This window comes from Petaurus breviceps, unplaced genomic scaffold (genome assembly GCF_028583685.1).
Source record: "Petaurus breviceps papuanus isolate PSGF00001 unplaced genomic scaffold, PetGlider_PUasm1.0 126, whole genome shotgun sequence".
Lineage (NCBI taxonomy): Eukaryota > Metazoa > Chordata > Mammalia > Diprotodontia > Petauridae > Petaurus > Petaurus breviceps.
In genome coordinates, this window is record NW_027185655.1 from 84,426,800 (window position 1) to 84,445,827 (window position 19,028).

The 19,028-nt window shown below is 38.1% G+C and overlaps 1 protein-coding gene and 1 pseudogene across 6 annotated transcripts in view; one reads left to right on the forward strand and one right to left on the reverse strand.

Moving 5' to 3' along the window:
- The window catches only part of MARCHF1 (membrane associated ring-CH-type finger 1), a 1,238,958-nt gene that overhangs the window by 205,423 nt on the left and 1,014,507 nt on the right, over positions 1 to 19,028 (reverse strand). The window lies entirely within an intron of this gene.
- On the forward strand, positions 10,450 to 11,789 carry LOC138168762 (non-histone chromosomal protein HMG-14 pseudogene; annotated as a pseudogene).

A 19,028-nucleotide genomic window follows, 5' to 3' on the forward strand; every position in this document is an offset into this window, starting at 1 on the left:
GGGGGGGGGGGGGGGAAGCCAAGATGGCGGAGTAGAAGCACGACCTTCTGGCGGCTCCGGCTTCCACCCTCCCCAATCCATGTAAAAAGGGGACTCTAAACAAACTTTGGAGCTGCAGAACCCACAAAATGACACAGAGAAGCTAACCTCCGGCTGAGGACAGCCCGGCAGGCCAGCAGGAATCGGCCAGCGCAGCACTCTGGGAGCCGAGCCCAGCCCCATGCCGAGACTTTAGCCCCAGGGCAGGCATGACCAGCCACCATCCAGAGGGACTCCAGATCAGCAGCAGCTGTGGCCGTTTCCAGATTTATCAATACATAGATGTGAAGGACAAGGTGAGAGGCCAGTGCAGTCTGGACTTTGGGACCCAGGAAGTGAGAGTGTGTGGCTTTTATCCCCGGAGCAAGAAACTGCTGAGATGCCAGCACAGCCTGCCAGCGCCACATGGCGGCTTCAGCTCCGGCCTGCAGAGTGTAGGGGGACCAAGCACCAGTCTGAGGGGTAATCGCTCTTGCTTTAACCTGCTTGGATCTGGATTGCAGTCTAGGGTGGAGGTCCTGGGGTGTGTGTCCAGCTTGCCAGAGCGTGTGGAGACCTCAGAGAGGGCACCCATCTAATACCTCCGGCAGCTGAGAAAACCCCAGCATTTGGGACGAAAACTCCCCTGTCTGGTGCCAGAGTCCAACTGTGGCAAAAAGCCCAAAAGTCAAATCATTGAGTGGCAAAATGAGCAGGCAAAGGAAACAAAGCAGACAGAAGATGCCAACATTACACTCTTATTTTGGGGATAAGAAGGAGCAAGGCATGGAACAGGAGGAAAACAGTGAAGTCAGAACTCCTGCACCAAAAGCTTCAAAGGAAAATACAAGTTGGTTACAGGCCATAGAGGATGTTAAGAAGCAGATAAGAGAAGTGGAGGAAAAATTGGGAAGAGAAATGAGAACAATGCAAAAAAATTATGAAATGAGAGTCAACAGCCTGACTGAAGAAAATAATACCTTAAAAAACAGACTGACTCAAATGGCAAAGGAGGCTCAAAAAGGCAATGAGGAGAAGAATGCCTTAAAAAGTCGAATTTGCCAGATGGAAAAAGAATCTCAAAAGCTCACTGAGGAGAATCATTGCTTCAGAATTAGATTGGAGCAAATGGAAGCTAATGACTTTATGAGAAATCAAGATGCTGTTAAACAGATCCAAACAAATGAAAGAATAGAAGGCAATGTGAAATATCTCATGGGAAAAACCACTGACCTGGAAAATAGATCCAGGAGAAATAACTTAAAAATTATTGGACTGCCTGAGAGCCATGACCAAAGTAAGAGCCTGGAAAGCATCCTCCAGGAAGTTCTCAAAGAAAACTGCCCTGATGTTTTAGAACAAGAGGGCAAAATAGAGGTTGAAAGAATCCACCGATCACCTCCTGAAAAAGATCCCAAAAAGAAAACTCCTAGGAATATTATAGCCAGGTTCCGGAATTCCCAGATCAAGGAGAGAATATTACAAGCAACCAGGAAGAAACAATTTGAATATTGTGGAAACACAATCAGGATAACTCAGGATCTGGCAGCTTCTACACTGAGGGATCGAAGGGCCTGGAATATGATATTCCGGAGGTCAAGGGAGCTGGGATTGAAACCAAGAGTCACCTACCCAGCAAAACTGAGTATCATGTTTCAGGGGAAAATATGGTCATTCAGTGGAATACAGGACTTTCAAGCATTCTTGCTGAAAAAACCAGAGTTGAATAGAAAATTTGACATTCAGATACAAGAAGCAAGAGAAGCATGAGAAGGTAAACAGGGAAAAGAAATCATAAGGAACTTATCAAAGTTGAAATATTTTTTTTTGAAGCAATCAGGGTTGAGTGGCTTATTCAGGGTTGCATGGCCAGTTATTGTTTCTGGGTGTGGTGCTGAGTGTCTGGGCCCGGATTTGATCCGGGTCATCCCGGCACTGGCGCCGGTGCTCTTGCTCGCTGAGCCACCTGGCCAAAGTTGAATTATTAACATTCCTACATGGAAAAACAATAATTGTAACCTATGAAACTTTTCTCAGTAGTTGAAGGGATTAGAAATATCTATATCTATCTATCTATATATATATATGTGTGTGTGTGTGTGTGTGTGTCTTTATATGAGGGTATGCAGGCATATGAATACATATGTGAATGTGTGTATATACGTTTACAGGTATACATAGATAGAGGGCACGGGACCAATTTAACAGGAAGGGATGATACTTAAAAGGTGAAATTAAGAGGTGAGAGGAATATAATGAGAGGAGATGTGGAGAGACAGAGTGAAGCAAACTATCTCATACAGAAGAGGCAAGGGAAAATGGTTACAATGGAGGGGAAGAATAGGAAGGGAAAAGGGAATAGGTTAACCTTATTCCTATTGAATCTGGCTTGAGAAGGGAGGGAAATACACACTAAATAGGGGATCTCACCCTCCAGGAGAATAGGGGGGGGAAGGGGATGTGAGGGGGGATGATGGAAGGGAGGGCAGGCTGGGGGGAGGGAAGTTGGAAGCACCCACTTTTGAAAAGGGACAGGATCAAAGTAGAGAATAGAACAAGTGGGAGGTGGGATAGGAGGGAGGGAAAAATAGTCAGTCTTTTACAATACTTCTACTATGTTATTGTTTTGCATTAGCCACACATGTACAACCTATACTGAACTGCTTGTCCCCCCAGTGGGGGTGGGTGCCGGGGGGGGGGAAGGGAATGAATCTGGAATTGAATGTATTAAAATCAAATATTCAAATATAAAAAAAAGTCTCACTGAAGAAAACAAATCCTTAAAAAGTAAAATTTGTGAACTGCGACAGGAGGTTCAGAATTTAATTGGAGAAAATACCTCTTTAAAAAAAGACCTTCAAAAACTAACCAAAGAAAATAATTCACTAAAAATTAGAATCAATCAAATAGAAGCTCAGGACTCTATGATGCACCAAGAGTCAATCAAGCAAAACATGAAGATTGAAAAATTAGAAGACAGTGTAAAGTTCCTCACTGTAAAAACAACTGACCTGGATAACAGATCTAGGAGGCATAATCTAAGAATTATTGGTCTACTGGAAAGCCATGATGAAAAAAGCAGCCTGGACAACATTCTCCAAGAGATTGTCAAAGAAAACTGTCCTGAAGTCCTAGAATCAAAAGGTAAAATAGTTATCAAAAGATTTCACCAGACTCCTCCTGAAAGAGATCCCAAATGGAAAACTCCAAGAAATATAGTAGCCAGATTCCAGAATCACAAGGTTAAGGGGAAAACACTACAAGAAACCAAAAAAGAAACAATTCAAATATCATGGAACTACAGTCAGGATTACACAGGACCTAGCAGCTTCTACATTTGAAGATCAGAGGGATTGGAATTTGTTATTTTGTAAGGCAAAAGAGCTAGGACTGCAACCAAGGATCAACTACCTGGCAAAACTGAGCATAATCTTTCAGGCGAGGAGATGAAAAAGCCAGAGCTCAATGCAAAATTCGATCTCCAATTACAAGACTTAAGAAAGACACAAAAAAGTAAACAAGGAAAACACACACTCACATGCACACACATGCATACACACACACCCACTCACACATGGACATAACTTGGGATGCAATAAGAGCAAACTGTTGACATTCCTATATGAGAAGCTGATACCTGTCAATATTGAAATTTATATGATTATCATGACCTTTAAAAGGGATAAACATAGACAGAGGGTGTGGGTATAAATGAATTAATCTGATGATAAAAGAAAACCTTATTAAGGGATTCAAAGGGACTGTTATGGGATAAAAGGAAAGGATGAGGCAGAAAAAGTTAAATTATGCCACATGAAGAGGCATAAAAACATACTATAGTAGAGGGGAAGGAGAGAGGGAGATGAACATCATATAAACATTATTCTCTTTTGTTCTGGTTCAAAGAAGGATCAACATAATCAACATAAGTTTAAGATTCTAATGTGAAAAGACAGAAAAATTCATTATAGTAGAGGGAAAGGAGGGAAGGAGAGGAGCTCTGTATGAAATTTACTGTCATTGATTTGGGGTCAAAGAGAGAATAACATACTCTGATAAGTATAAAATCCATTGCTCCCTAGAGGTAGTAGGAGGGGTAAGGGGAAGGATAAGGGGGGGGGATTGGTTAGAAGGGAAGGAAATAGTAGTAAGGGGAAAGGGTAGGTAAAGAAAGGGGGGTCACTTGAAGTGGATACTGAGGGAGGTAGTGGTCAAAAGGAAAATCCTTAAGAAGGGGAAGGGAGAAGGAAGAAATAAAAACATAAAAAGGGGAGAGAATAGGATGGAGGGAAAGGACAGACAGTAATCATTACTGTGAATGTGAATGGGATGAACTCTCCCATAAAATGGAGGCAGATATCAGAATGGCTTAAAAACCATAATACTACAATATGTTCTCTACAAGAAACACATTTGAAACAAGGGGACAGACACAGGGTAAAGGTAAAGGCTGGAGTAGAATATGTTATGCTTCAGCTAAAGTAAAAAAAAAAAGCAGGGGTAACAATCCTTATCTCAGATAAAGCAAAAATAGATCTAATTAAAAGAGATATAAGGAAACTATATCCTGTTAAAGGCACCACAAGATATGATAGATCTCTGGAGGAAACTGAATGGGGTGAAAAAGGAATATACCTTCTTCTCAGTGGTGCATGGCACATACACAAAAATCCACCATGTACTAGGCCATAAAAAATTCACAATTCAGTGCAGAAAGGCAGAAATATTAAATGCATCATTCTCAGATCATGATGCAATAAAATCATATGCAATAAAGGACCATGGAAAGATAGACAAAAACTAATTGCAAACTAAACAATATAATCCTAAAGAATGAGTGGGTCAAACAAGAAATTATAGAAATAATCAGTAACTTCATTCAATAGAATGACAATAATGAGACAACATACCAAAACTTGTGGGATGCAGCAAAGGTAGTTTTTAGGAGAAGGTTTTATATCCCTGAGTGCATATATGAATAAATTAGAGAAAAGGGAGGTCAATGAATTAGGCATGCAATTGAAAAAGTTAGAAAAAGAACCAACTGAAAACCCCCAATTACATACTAAATTAGAAATAATGAAAACCGAAGGAGAAAATAATAAAATAGAAATTAAGAAAACTATTGAATTAATAAATAAAACTAAGACCTGTTTTTACAAAAAAAAAAAACCAACAACAATAAAATTGATAGACCCTTAGTCAATATGATAAAAAAAGAAAGAAGAAAACCAAATTATGAGTATCAAAAATGGAAAGGGTGAATCTACCTCCAATGAAGAGGAAATTAAAACAATAATTAGGAATTATTTTGTCAAGTTGCATGTACATAAATTTGACAATCTTAGTGAAATGGATGAATATTTGCATATTAATTGCCCAGATTAACTGAAGAGGAAGTAGATTACTTCAATAACCCCATCTTAGAAATAGAAATTGAACAAGCCATCAGTGAACTCCCTAAGAAAAAATCTCCAGGGCCAGATGTATTTAATAAAAAATTCTATAAAACATTTTAAAAAACAATTGATTCCAATACTCTACAAATGGTGGGTGTAGTCAAGATGGTGGAGTAGAAATAGGACCTCTCTGTGGCTCTTGCTCTCACCACTTCCAATCCATGTAAAAGGGGACTCTGAACAAACTTTGGAGCTGCAGAACCCACAAAATGACACAAAGAAGGTAACCTCCTGCTGAGGACAGCCTGGCAGGCCAAGCAGGAATTGGCCAGCACAGCACTCGGGGAGGTGAGTCCAGCTCCAGACTGAGGTTTTAGCTCCAGGGAGGGCCTGAACAAAAACTGGCTGGAGGGACTCCAGATTACCAGCAGCTGTGGTGGTCCAGTATCATCAACACATAGATGATAAGGACAAAGTGAGAGGTCAGTGCAGTGTGGACTTTGGGACCCAGTAGTTGGTAGTGTGTCAGCTTTTTTTTTGAGAAGCTGCTGAGGGCTGTGGCACAGCCACTGCCATGTGGCAGCTTCAGCTCCTGGCCTGCAGAGTGCAGGGGGACCAAGTGATCAATCTGAAGGGTAATTGCACTTGCTTTAACCTGCTTGGATCTGGATTGCAGTCTATGGTGGAGGTCCTGGAGTGTGTGACCAGCTTGCTAGAGCATGTGGAGGCTTCAGAGAGGGCACCCAACTAATACCTCTGGCAACTAAGAAAACCTCAGCATTTGGTATGAAGCTCCCCTGTCTGGTAGTATAGTCCTACTGTGGCAAAAGCCCAAAAATCAAGTAATTAAGTGGCAACATGAACAAATGAGGGAAGTAAAGCAAATAGAAGAATCCAACATTAGACTCCTATTTTGGGGACAAAAAGGATCAAAGCATGGAACAGGAGGAAAGCAGTGAAGTCAGAACTCCTGCACCAAAAGCTTCAAAGGAAAATCCAAGCTGGTTACAGGCCATAGAGTACATTAAGAAGCAGATAAGAGAAGTGGAGGAAAAATTTGGAAGAGAAATGAAAACAATGCAAGAAAATTAAGAAATGAGAGTCAACAGCCTGACTGAGGAAAATAACACCTTAAAAAATAGACCAATACTCTACAAACTATTTGGGAAAATTAGTGAAGGAGTCCTACCAAATTCTATTCATGACACAAATATGGTACTGATACATAAATCAAGAAGAGATAAAATGGAAAAAAATTATAGACCAATTTCCCTCATGAATATTGATGCAAAAATTTTAAATAAAATATTAGCAAAAAGATGATAACAACTTATCACAAGAATAATACACTTTGATCAGGTAGGATTTATTCCAGGAATGCAAGGATGGTTTAATATTAGGAAAACCATCAGTATAATCAATTATATCAACAATAAAACTAGTAGAAACCACACGATTACCTCAATAGATGCAGAAAAGGCTTTTGACAAAATACAACACCCATTCCTATTAAAAACACTAGAAAGTATAGGAATAAATGGAGTTTTCCTTAAAATAATAGGTAGCATCTATTTAAAGCCAACAGCAATGTAATGGGGATAAGCTAGAAGCATTTCTAATGAGATCAGGGGTGAAACAAGGGTGTCCACTATTACCCCTCTTATTCAATCTGTTACTAGAAATGTTAGCAGTGGCAATTGGACAAGAAAAATAAATCAAAAGAATCAAATTAGGCAAAGAAGAGACCAAGCTATCACTCTTTGCAGATGATATGATGATGTACTTAGAGAATCCTAGAGAATAAAAAAAAAACTACTTGAAAAAATGAATACATTTGGCAAAGTTGCAGGATATAAAATAAACCCACATAAATCCTTGGCATTCCTGTATATTTCTAATGAAGTCCAATAGCAAGAGATGGAAAGAGAAATCCCATTTAGAGTAACAGTTGATGTTATAAAATATTTGGGATTCTGCATGCCAAAACAAACCCAGGACCTATACGAACACAGCTACAAAACACTTTTCACACAAATAAAGTCATATCTAACTAAATTGCTAGATTGTAAAACATCAATTGCTCATGGCTGGGTCAAGCTAATATAATAAAAATGACAATTTTATGTAAATTAAATTACATATTTAGTGCCATACCAATCAATTTACCAAAAAAACTACTTTATAGAGCTAGAATAAATAGTAACCAAATTCATTTGGAAGAGCAGAAGGCCAGAATATCAAGGGAATTAATAAATAGAAATGCTAGGGAATGTGGCCTAGCCATACCAGATTTTAATTTGTATTATAAAGCAGCAATCATCAAAACTACTTAGCATTGGCTGAGAAATACAATACTAGATCAATGGAATAGACTGGGTACACGAGACTCAGCGTCAATGACTATTGTAATCTACTGTTTGATAAACCCAAAGACCCCAGTTTTTGGGACAAGAACTCACTATTTGACAAAAGCTGCTGGGAAAACTGGAATATAATATGCCAGAAACTCAGCATAGACCATTATCTAATACCATATACCAAAATCAAGTCTAAATGGGTGCACAATCTAGGTATAAAGGCTGATACTGTAAGCAATGTGGGAAAGCAAGGAATAGTTTACCTGTCAGATTTATGGAGAGGGAAAGACTTTATGACCAAACAAGGATTAGAGAGCATTATACAATGCAAAATGGATAATTTTGACTACATTAAGTTGAAAAGCTTTCGTACAAACAAAGCCAATGTAACCAAGCTTAAGAGGGAAGTGGAAAATTGGGAAAGAATTTTTACAACTGATGTCTGATAAAGGCCTCATTTCTAACATATACAGAGAATTGAGTCAAATTTAGAAGAATACAAATCATTCCCCAATTGATAAATGGAGAAAGTATATGAACAGGTAGTTTTCAGAGGAAGAAAGTAAAGTATAAGCATATGAAAAAATTCTCTAAATCACTATTGATTAGACAAATGCAAGTCAAAACAACTCTGAGATACCACATCTCACCGGTCAGATTGGCTAACATGACAAAACAGGAAAATGACAAATGCTGGAGAGAATGTGGAAAAATTGGAACACTCATGCATTGCTGATTCAACCATTCTGGAGAGCAATCTAGAACTATGCCCAAAGGGCTATAAATATTTTCATACCCTTTGACCCAGCAATACCACTTCTACTGTTGTATTCCAAAGAGATCATAGAAGTGGGAGGAAGACCCATATGTACAAAAATATTCATAGCAGCTCTTTTTGTGGTGGCAAAGAAGTGGAAATTAAGGGGATGCACATCAATTGGGGAATGCCTAAACAAGTTGTGGTATATGAATGTAATGGTATACTATTGTGCCATAAGAAACGAGGAGCAGATGGACTTCATATTTACCTGGAGAGGCTTATACGAACTGATGCTGAGTGAGAAGAGTAGAACCAGACGAAATTTGTACACAGTTGCAGACACAACATATGTGTGACTATGAATGCAGGGTTATAAGTCAACTCCAAAAGACTCATGATGGAGAGAGATGTCTATATTCAGAGAAAGAACTAGAAAGAACAGAGTTTGAATGCAGATTGAAGCAAACTACCTGCTTTTTTTCTTTTTCTTGTTTGGTTTTGTTTCCTCTTTCGCATTGTTCATTCCATCTGATACAATCCTTCTTTATAACCTGACTAATGTCTAATGTGAAAGTATTTGCAGATCCTATACTTGACTGTATGCCTCTGGGAGGGGGGGAAGGGGATGGAGGGGCAGAAAATTTGAAACTCAAGGAATTGTAGAACTGAATCTTGTAAACTAAAAGTAAGCAAACAGATTAATAAAGATTAAAAAAAAGTGTCACAGGTTCATAGACTTAGAGCTAGAAGAAAACTTAGAGACCATCCATTTAGTCCAAACCCCTCATTTTACAGATTAGGAAACAGGGTCTTGGAGAAATGGAATTACTTGTCAATGTCAAGCAATTGGTAAGTGGTAGAGCCAGAATTTGAACTCTAGTTTTCAACTTTGTCACTCAGACTCCCAAACCAGTCTTAATGGATCATGTTCCCTCTCAAGAAGGTAAGTTCTGAAGCAGGTAGGGCTAAATTGGATTGGGAGTCCATACTAAGTATGGTACAAATATGATGGTCTTCTTGGTGAATGGAGGATTACTAGGTTGTCTAAGGCAGAGAAAACTGGTTCAGATTGGAAAAATGGAGGAGACAAAAACTTTCCAGCTGATAAATACTGGCATCAGACCTGTGAGTGTCCACTGAACTTCCAGCCTAGGTGAGAAAGAGAAGTCCTTTCTCAAAAATAATACTGCCGCCACCACCACCACCACCACCACCACCACCACCACCACCACCACCACCACCACCACCACCATCCAAAACAAAATGACAATTAAAAAATTGCAAGTTCTTTGAAGACCATTGACTATTTGTATCCCTGGCACTTTGAATAGTGTCTTGCACAAAGTGGGCACTTAATAACGATTTATTAGATTGAATTGGACCAAGTCTTCAAAGGTGTTCCCAGGGAGGAAGCTGTGGTATTGACTGCAGCTAGCAAAGTCCTGGCATCCACTTAATTTATTCATACTGTCGGGGTGTCAACAAGAGAAATATATCTCTGAAATTCATTCCTCATTTTAGCAGGAAACAGGGGAAATAACCTGAATGATTTCTATAATCACTTTACATAACTGATATTTTTAGACCACTCCTCCAGAATTTTTATTGTTTGTTTCAGCTATGAAATGATAAGTTGATAAGTGGCAATTAGCAAAGTAGAAATGTGACAATTCTTCAGTTAATTTGATCAACAAAGATAGGCTAATTGGATAGTTTATGTCTAATAACAGATTTGTTTTGGCCTGGATTATTCACTTTGACTCCCTATATTAATTAAATTAATTAGATAATTGTCAAATCTCCACTTCACTCTAGGCTATGTAGTCAGAGACCAAATGTGGAAGATAGTAAATGAAGCTTAAATTTAGAAAAAAATACTAAGTTTAGGAATCAAGAGGAATAATCAGAGTTCTCGGACTGCTCAGGCTTTGGGTCCAGGCAGCCCAGCGGTGGGAGGAGGAGCATCGAGGCCCCGGAGCCCCACCGGAGAAGAAGCAGCCGCGGCTGCGGCCCTTTCCCTCCGACCCTCGAGCCCAGTCGCTCCCGCTGGCGCTCGCCCGTGTCTGGGGAGAGGGAACCGATCAAGCCAAGATGCCCAAGAGGAAGGTGAACTCTGCAGAAGGGGAAGTAAAGGAGGAGCCCAAGAGGAGGTCGGCCTGATTGTCAGCTAAACCAGTCCTTGCTCAAGTTGAAGCTAAGCCCAAAAAGACAGCTGGAAAGGGTAAATCCGAGGACAAAAAAGTTCACAAAAAAGGAAAAAAAGGAGCAAAAGGAAAACAAGCAGAAGCTGCTAACCAAGAGGAGAATAAAGATGACTTGCCTGCAGAAAATGGAGAAACTAAAAATGAAGAGGTTCCAGTCTCTGATTCAGCAGGGGAGAAAGAAACCAAATCTGAATAACATCTTATACCAAGTGTTTTAACAATTGTCCCTGTTACCTCCCTTCTTGACAATTCAGAGGAATATTTTTTATCAACTATTTTGTAAATGCCAGTTTTTTAGTAGCTCTAGAAACACATTTTTAAGGAGGCAGTCCCACCTCATCACATTAATTTTTCAAAACATTTAGATAAATATAAGCCAATATAAAGTGGCTTTATTTGGAGTCCTGTTTAAAGAGTTAAATCATGTGCTGGTTGTTGGTTTGGTTTTTTGTTTGCTTGTTTTAATATAACGAGAAATTACTAGAATGTTGACTAGGAAGGTGTGTGTCTTGTGCACTGGCTTAACATTCCATAGTCAGTTTTGACATCATATTAAATGAAGCAATTTGGACCACAAATTTTAAAGCTCTTATTTTAACTAATCTGTATCCATATTGTCTTTCGGTACAATTGTTTCCTAAATAAAACTGCTCCCTGGTGTTGGATATCCCTTTCAGAATTGTGTGCTATCTGTGACATTGTCATTTTTGGTAGTGGTGGTACAATTTTTTTCCAGTGACTTTGTTAATGTGCTGTAAAAGACTGGAAAATGTGTATAATGAGTGTAGTTTTATCAAATACAGAATTAATGGAACTTAGACCTGATACCTCATCCACATTCAGGATGCTGGTATTTGATAACTTTTTTTAAGGGAAAGTTGCCTCCAAACTTAAAAGTAAGAAAGTCACTGGAATAACAGTTCAGAAAAGGATTGCAACTACATAATTTTTATAGTTTTCTAGCATTTTTTAAATGTACAATTTATTCATAGTGTCTATGTACTGATTACCAAATGAACTAATAAAATCTCGATTATAAAAGAAAAAAAAAGAGGAATAATCAAAGGAAAAAAAAACAACCCAAACTCAAGAGGAAACTTACAAAGAGTTGAAGGTGGGAGACGGGGATAAAGATATGTACATAAAAACATGTACATACAAAAGAAATAAAAATAGAATTTTTTAAAGCAAGTGACCTAGGGAAGATAAGAAAAAGTGATAAAAACAGAAATAAATTTGTTTGTAAAAAACCTTTTGAGGTCGGTCATCTGATAACAAGAATAAATTGTTATCATCACTCATTTGAATACCATTATGACAAAGGGCAAAATTTTCTTTAGTTTCCAAGTATCTCCAACAATTATGATTTTTGTTTGAGGTACTCAAACCAAAATATGTCCATTCCCTTGGTATATCAGCTCTTATTCTACATCTAATAGAACTAAATATAGCCTATGACAGTAGAAAGGAAGAAAATACCCTTTAAAATGTGCAGACTTGTCAGAACTAATGACATCTCTAAATTAGAATTAGTGAGAGGAGAATACAATAATGTTGTTGTCAATGCAAACTATCAAGTTACTGGGTCACAGAATAAAGCCTATATTTTGCACTGGGATAAAAGATCAAACTCAAAAAAAGTTGTTCATACCCATCATTTTACAGGTGAGGAAACTGAAGTCAAGTGTGGTGAAGTAACTTAATTAAGGTCTAATGTTGTTGTCCTTCCTTTTCAAAGAGGACCAATGACATCATGAGACAATGTCTTGACTTATGTGTGAATTTAAGTGAAGCAGAGTTCCGCAAAACTCTCAGCCTTGCTCTCTCTTCCAGAGTCATTGAAGTCTAGTGGCAAGACAAAAGTCAGGACAATTGGCAATGGCCTGGGATGTAGCGGATGATTTTGGCATCTTTAATGCCTGACCAAGCTCTAAGTGCTCCACAGAACCTGCTTCAGCTGCCTTCATGGCTGTTTGAACAAATTGTTCTTGCCCATTCTGCCAGGGGATGTCTTCACATGCTTGGGGGTAGACCAGGGTCTAATAGTAAATTAGTGGCAGGGCCATGATTACAATCAATTATCTTATGAGACTACGAATTTTGTTTAACATTCCAGAGTATCAACATCCACTAAGACAAGGACCAAAGAGACATGTTTCTAGGCTATTTGTCATTGTCACAGGTTCCCAATAGGATTCCTTTTTGATCCAAATGTTTCATTGGCTGAAGGTATTGTGTAAATTTTCATCAAAAGTGCAAAGCCTCCTCAATAAAATCTATGGTCACTTCAAATAGATTGAACCATTAGTATCAGGAAAATAAAACTGATTATGAAGTATAAAGGTCCTTCTACAATGTGAAATTGTATGTGTTTTGGATAGGCATTTCAGATGGACAATAAGTTGGTCCCAGGACTGAATAAGAGGAAGACATTAGACTGGATTGCAATGGGTAATTGAGCGATACTTTCAATCATCTTAAGATGTTTATGCTACAAAAGTACTTCTTTTGGGAACCAGTATCATTCCAGTAATGTTATATGACTGCAAATCATGGAACATCACAAATTTAGAATAAAAATTGCAGGTCACTTAAAGGACAAAGAGAAATGTGTGGTAGTGGGATTAAACTATATATAACCAAGATAACATGGGCACATTAAATTGTATAAAAAATTAAGGAAAATGATCAGAAATGGAAGTGGTTTAGAAATGTAATTATCCTGAGGGAACAGTTAAGACAGCCATATTGAAACATGTAAATATTAATACAACTATAAATGACCTTGGGAGGGCTCAGTAGCTCCTCTTTGAAGAATTTATATTTAAGAAGACTGATGATGAAACATATCTTCTTCTTCTTAGCAGAAAGGTGATGAACTAGGTGTGAAGAATGAGATAAATACTTTCAGACATAGCCAATATGTTGATGTTTTGTTTGATGATACTTTTTGTTGTTACAATGGTTCCTAAGGGGTGTGTGTGTGTGTGTGTGTGTGTGTGTGTGTGTGTGTGTGTGTGTGTGTGTGTAAGGTAGTGAGTAGGGATAGAAAAAAATCAAAACATTTAAAAATAGAAAAAAAACTAAAAGAATTTCAGAAAGGGATAGCAAATAAAAGTCCATAGATCCTATATGATTCCCCTTTTTTGTTCTATTTGTATGCCGAAATATTAGTTTTTGATGGTGAATGTGAAGTTCATAATAAAAAAGATAATTTTAAAAATTTAGAAAAGGTGAAAATCTCATAGGATATGATGGAATATGGGATTCTGCAACTTTGTATGGCCATAGTGATATCTGAAGAATCTCAAGTACCAACTATGACATGCAAACCTTAACTCCTCCTTTCAAGAGACAATTATTTGAATGTTAGATGTCATTGATACCTTCAGCAATCAATAGTGTCAAGACACCTAACTGTAAATTAGAACGATATGTATGTAGTTCTAGGTAAATTACATATATCTAGGCAAAGGTTTGCAAAGTATTCTCCCTACTATAACTCCTTTCATAAATAGGTAGCATAGGGTGGCTAGGTGACACAGTGAATAGAACACCGGTCCTGGAGTCAGGAGGACCTGAGTTCAAATTCGGCCTTAGACACTTAACACAAAAACTAGCCATGTGATGCTGGGCAACTCAACCCCAATTGCCCTCCAAAAAAAAGAAAAGGCAACATAAATGTTATCAATCTCACTTCAAAGGAGGGAGGTCCCAATGTGGAGTGGATAGAGGACTTGGAAGACTTGCCTTCAAATTTAGTTTCTGACATTTATTAACTGTGACTCTGGACTAGCTCCTGAATTTTTGAGTGCCTGGGCATTAAGGCATAGGTGACATTATGATCTGCATTGGGAAAGAGAGTTTTTCACTTTAACAAAATTGGAGATCCTTCTTACACTGGAATATAAATGAGGAAATGGGAACTCAGAATAGTGAAGACAGCTACCTAAGGTTTTATAGCTAGTAAGTAGTAGAAGAGAGATTTGAACCTCATGAGACTTTCCCTCCATTATACGCTGCTGTCTTCCTATGGGAGTAGTGGTGGTGGGAAAAATTCTATGATCCTTCTTCCAGTTATATAATGCTTCTAAAAACATTATATTCCAAAGAAACTTTGTGAACTTGTTTGAACTCAACAATATTCAAAGAAAAAAACCACCAATACAATGTGAGTTGGATTTAAGAATCTAATTTTAGGTGGGGGTAATCTAGTTAGATGGGGATCATAGCTGTCTCAACAGTATGACTAGATAGGAGTCAATCCCTTGTGTTGACAGTTAAAATGCACAGCTGTCTAGAGAATGGATAAATAATTGAATATGACCTTGATTAAGTCAACATACCAGCAATTAATGCCCACATCTCACCAGTAATTCATTGTCTTTAGTACGTATACATCTGTCAGAGTAAAAAGCTGTCTTAAGTAAAATCAGACTTACTTTGAAGGGAATAGTTTCCCCTATAGAAGATGGCTGTGGTTATTGTCCTTCCTGCTTGAAGAAGATCAAACAATCAGCATATTGGATGATGAGATCAATACAAGCTTGGAAGGCTCTACCATAGGTTGGGCACAAATAGTTCATAAGAACATTTGGAGTAGAGATGTTTCTAAATTTGAGCAACTCACATTTCTACTATAATTGTGTTTTGCTCATAGAAGAATATACAGGAATGAACTAGATGAACATTGGCTTTTACTTTGTAATGGCAAGCAAAGAAGTACTCAATACCTTGTTTCAGCTATTAAATTATGTAGCACCTTGTTTCAGTTCAGGTTTCTTTTAAGCCTTGCCCATGATTATATAAGTCTTTGTTAAGAAACAGAACTTGTGAACCCCAGAATTTATGAACCCCAGAACTTGTGAACCCTTGTTGCTGATGCAACAGGAATGGGAGGAGCAAAAGACCATATATAAAGAGAAGCCCAAGCTTGGAGAGAGCACAACTGAGAAGAGAACTCTTGTGGCGGCAGAGTCAAGAAGGAGAAACCTTATGGTATCCTGGCACTCTGTTTGTCTGTTCTGTCTGTGTTGATTTTTGTTTGTAATATTTTTTGCAGAAGCCGTTGGACCTTACTGGAAGCCCTGAAAGAGGGTTTTCTGGTTGTCTGTTTACAGAAGCCCTTTAGGAGGGTTTTGGAGGTCCTGGGACTTTACTGATGATTTGTGTTGACCTCTCAGACCTTATTTGTGGCTCTATGTTGATCTTTATATTGATGAGTTGTGTTGACCTCTTGGATATTGTTTGTGGGTCTATGTTGATTTATGCTGATGATTTGTGTTGACTCTTGGACCCTGTTTGTGGGTCTGTGTTGATTTCACAGGCAGATAGTGAATTTACGATGGTGCCAGCAATGTGTATGAATATTATTGTGTCTCTGTTAAGCTTTGTCTTCCCAGAAACAGGAACTGTAAAGGACTTGAGGTAGACTGGACACTGTGAGCTTTAGTATGGAAAGGGGACTGGACAAGGAACTGGATGAGGAACTGGACAAGGAGCTGGATAAGGAGCTAAGAGCTGCCTGCCTTTGAATCCCAGGTGACAGTTGGGTAGATTCAGGTAGGAGCTAGGACCATGGAAGAGGAACCATGGAATCTGAGAGTCAGCCTCCAGTTAAGATGAAAAGACCTCTTCTTGGGTACTTAATGCTGACTGAGAAAATCGTGATTTACTGTCACCTAGGAGTGGAGAACTTTGACCTTTGTACTTTGTGTCACTTAAGGAAGCCTGCTCCTTAAGGATGATTGAGTTAAGGACTTACTGAATGATATCTTTTGTTTACAATTATATAGTCACTTTGGTGAAAACTATGTGGTTACTTTAGTGATAAGTTGTTATGTCATAACATTGTGAATACTTTGGTTTCTGTCAATATTTTGACTTAGCTTGTTACTGAATAAATAGAGAGTTCACTATACTATGTAATCAGAATCTTGAAGCTGTTCAAAGCAGCAGTCCTCTGGAAAGCTGCTCATGCTTGGCTTTACATACTTCTAGGCACTGTTGATACATAGAAGCCAAAATCCAAGAAATAAGACATATCATACAAATTGAGGGCATGCCCACTGGGAAATGGCTGAACAAAGTTGTGATATAAGGTTGTAATTGTGATTGCGATTATAGCACAGTGCTATAAGAAATGTCAAGGGGGATGGTTTCTGAAAAACCTGACAAGACTTGTATGAACTGAAGCAAAATAAAGTGAACAGAGCCAGGAGACCATTGGACACAGTAACAGCAATGTTGTAATGATGATAAACTGTGAAAGATTTAGCTACTCTGATGAAAATAATGATCTGAGACAATTCCAAAGGATTCATGATGAACAATGCTATTTATCTCTAGACAGAGGATTGATAAATTCTGAGTACAAATTGAAGCATAGTGGTTTGTTATTTTTTTAAAGACATAACATAGGCTGCATTATTTCTTCACAGTATTGTGGAGCATGAAGATTCAAAGTAGCACAGTAAAGAAAGGCACTGGGTTTGAATTCTAGTTAGTACCTATGTGACCACAAATCATTTATTTAATATCTCTTGGCCCAAGTTTCATTACCCTATAAACTGAGGGTTTTATACTAGATGACCACTGAGTTTCATTTGACCTCTAAATCTATGATAACTACAAGAACATGGTAGGAAACAATCTTATATTGTTCTAAATATAAGCCACATTTTCTGTCAAACTTTAGTTGTACGAAACCCAAATATAATCTAAAATCATTGTTATTTTTTCATTATGTATGTATGTGAGTTGTTTTCAGCTCAAAGAAATCTCACTTGAGGCCTATGACCTATATTCTTGGTGGCCCATATCTGAACCAATGAGAGAAAGCACAGCAGAGTCAATAGAGAGATGGCCTAGAAGCCTGAAAAAACTTGTTTCAAGGTCTGCCTCTAGCACATACTGGCTTTGCAACTCTGAAGAAGTGATGTAACTTCTTCATCCTTTAGTCCCATAGAGTTGTGAGACTATGAGGTACAGAGAAGATACTTTCCTGCATTGAGAGAATTTCTCACCTGGGAGTTTTCTATACCAATAAAATCAAAAGTCTAGTCTCTATCCCTATATTTGAATGAATATAGTATTTGCAGGCCCCAAACTCTGCTTTGTACAAAGCCTGAATACAGTATAAATTAGTGCTAATCTTTCATAATGTACCTGTGTGATTTGTTTTCATTTCAAAGAAATCTGAGGAATGTGGCCTACATTTTTGGTGGCCTATATTTGAACCAACGTATATATGGGCTCAAATATATGCTGCTGAAATATACATTAGTTGGTTTGATACCTGAAGATTCATGGGATGATCTCATTAATTTCCAGTTCTCAATTAATTATGTTGCTTCCTATTTAAAGTCATCAATCAATCACTCCTTTTATCTCATGAATTTTTAGTCTTTCTTTATCCACTGATTCCTTCCATGCTGCCTTAAAACATGCCCAGACCGTTCCATTTCTTAAGGAACTTTCACTTGACCCTTAGACCATCATTTTCTTTTTATAGCCAAACTCTTAGAAAAAAACTACTATATATGTCGCCTATTTTATCACTTATCACTTATTTCTCATCTGTCTACAACTTGGTTTCCATAGGCATTATTCATTTGAAACTTCTCTCTCCAATGTCTAAATCCAATAACTTCTTTTCTTTTTTGAATTGAGTAGGCAAGGCAATTGGGGTTAAGTGACTTGCCTAAGGTCACACAGGTAGTAAGTGTCAAGTGTCTGAGACCAGATTTAAACTCAGGTCCTCTTGACTCCAGGGCTGGTGCTCTATTCACTGTGCCATCTAGCTGCCCCTAATGACCCCTTTTCAGTACTGATCCTTGTTGATCTATTGGCATCATTGGACACTGTTGATCATTCCTTTAGGATACTCTTGCCTCTGTATTTTCCTACCACTGCAAAGTTCTTTTCTTAAATGTAAGATTGATCCTTCTTGGTTTCCTTTCATGAATCATCATCAACTTCTTCCCTCTACCTCTCTTCTTTTATCTCTTCATCCTCTCTCTCAGTGATCTAAGATTCATTACCTTCAATTACTCCTGAATGTACATTTCAAGTCCTGAACTCTCTCCTATAGTCTCAGGTTTTCAAGTGTAGGTCCTATATCCACCTCAACACTGACATATCCAAAACATAATTCATTAATTTTCTCCTTGAACCCAACCCTTCTCCTAATTTTCCCATTCCTGTCAAAGGTTCCACCATGTGTCCAGGTTTGCACCCTAGGAATTATCCTTGATTCGTCAATCACACTCATCATCCAAAATCAATTGTC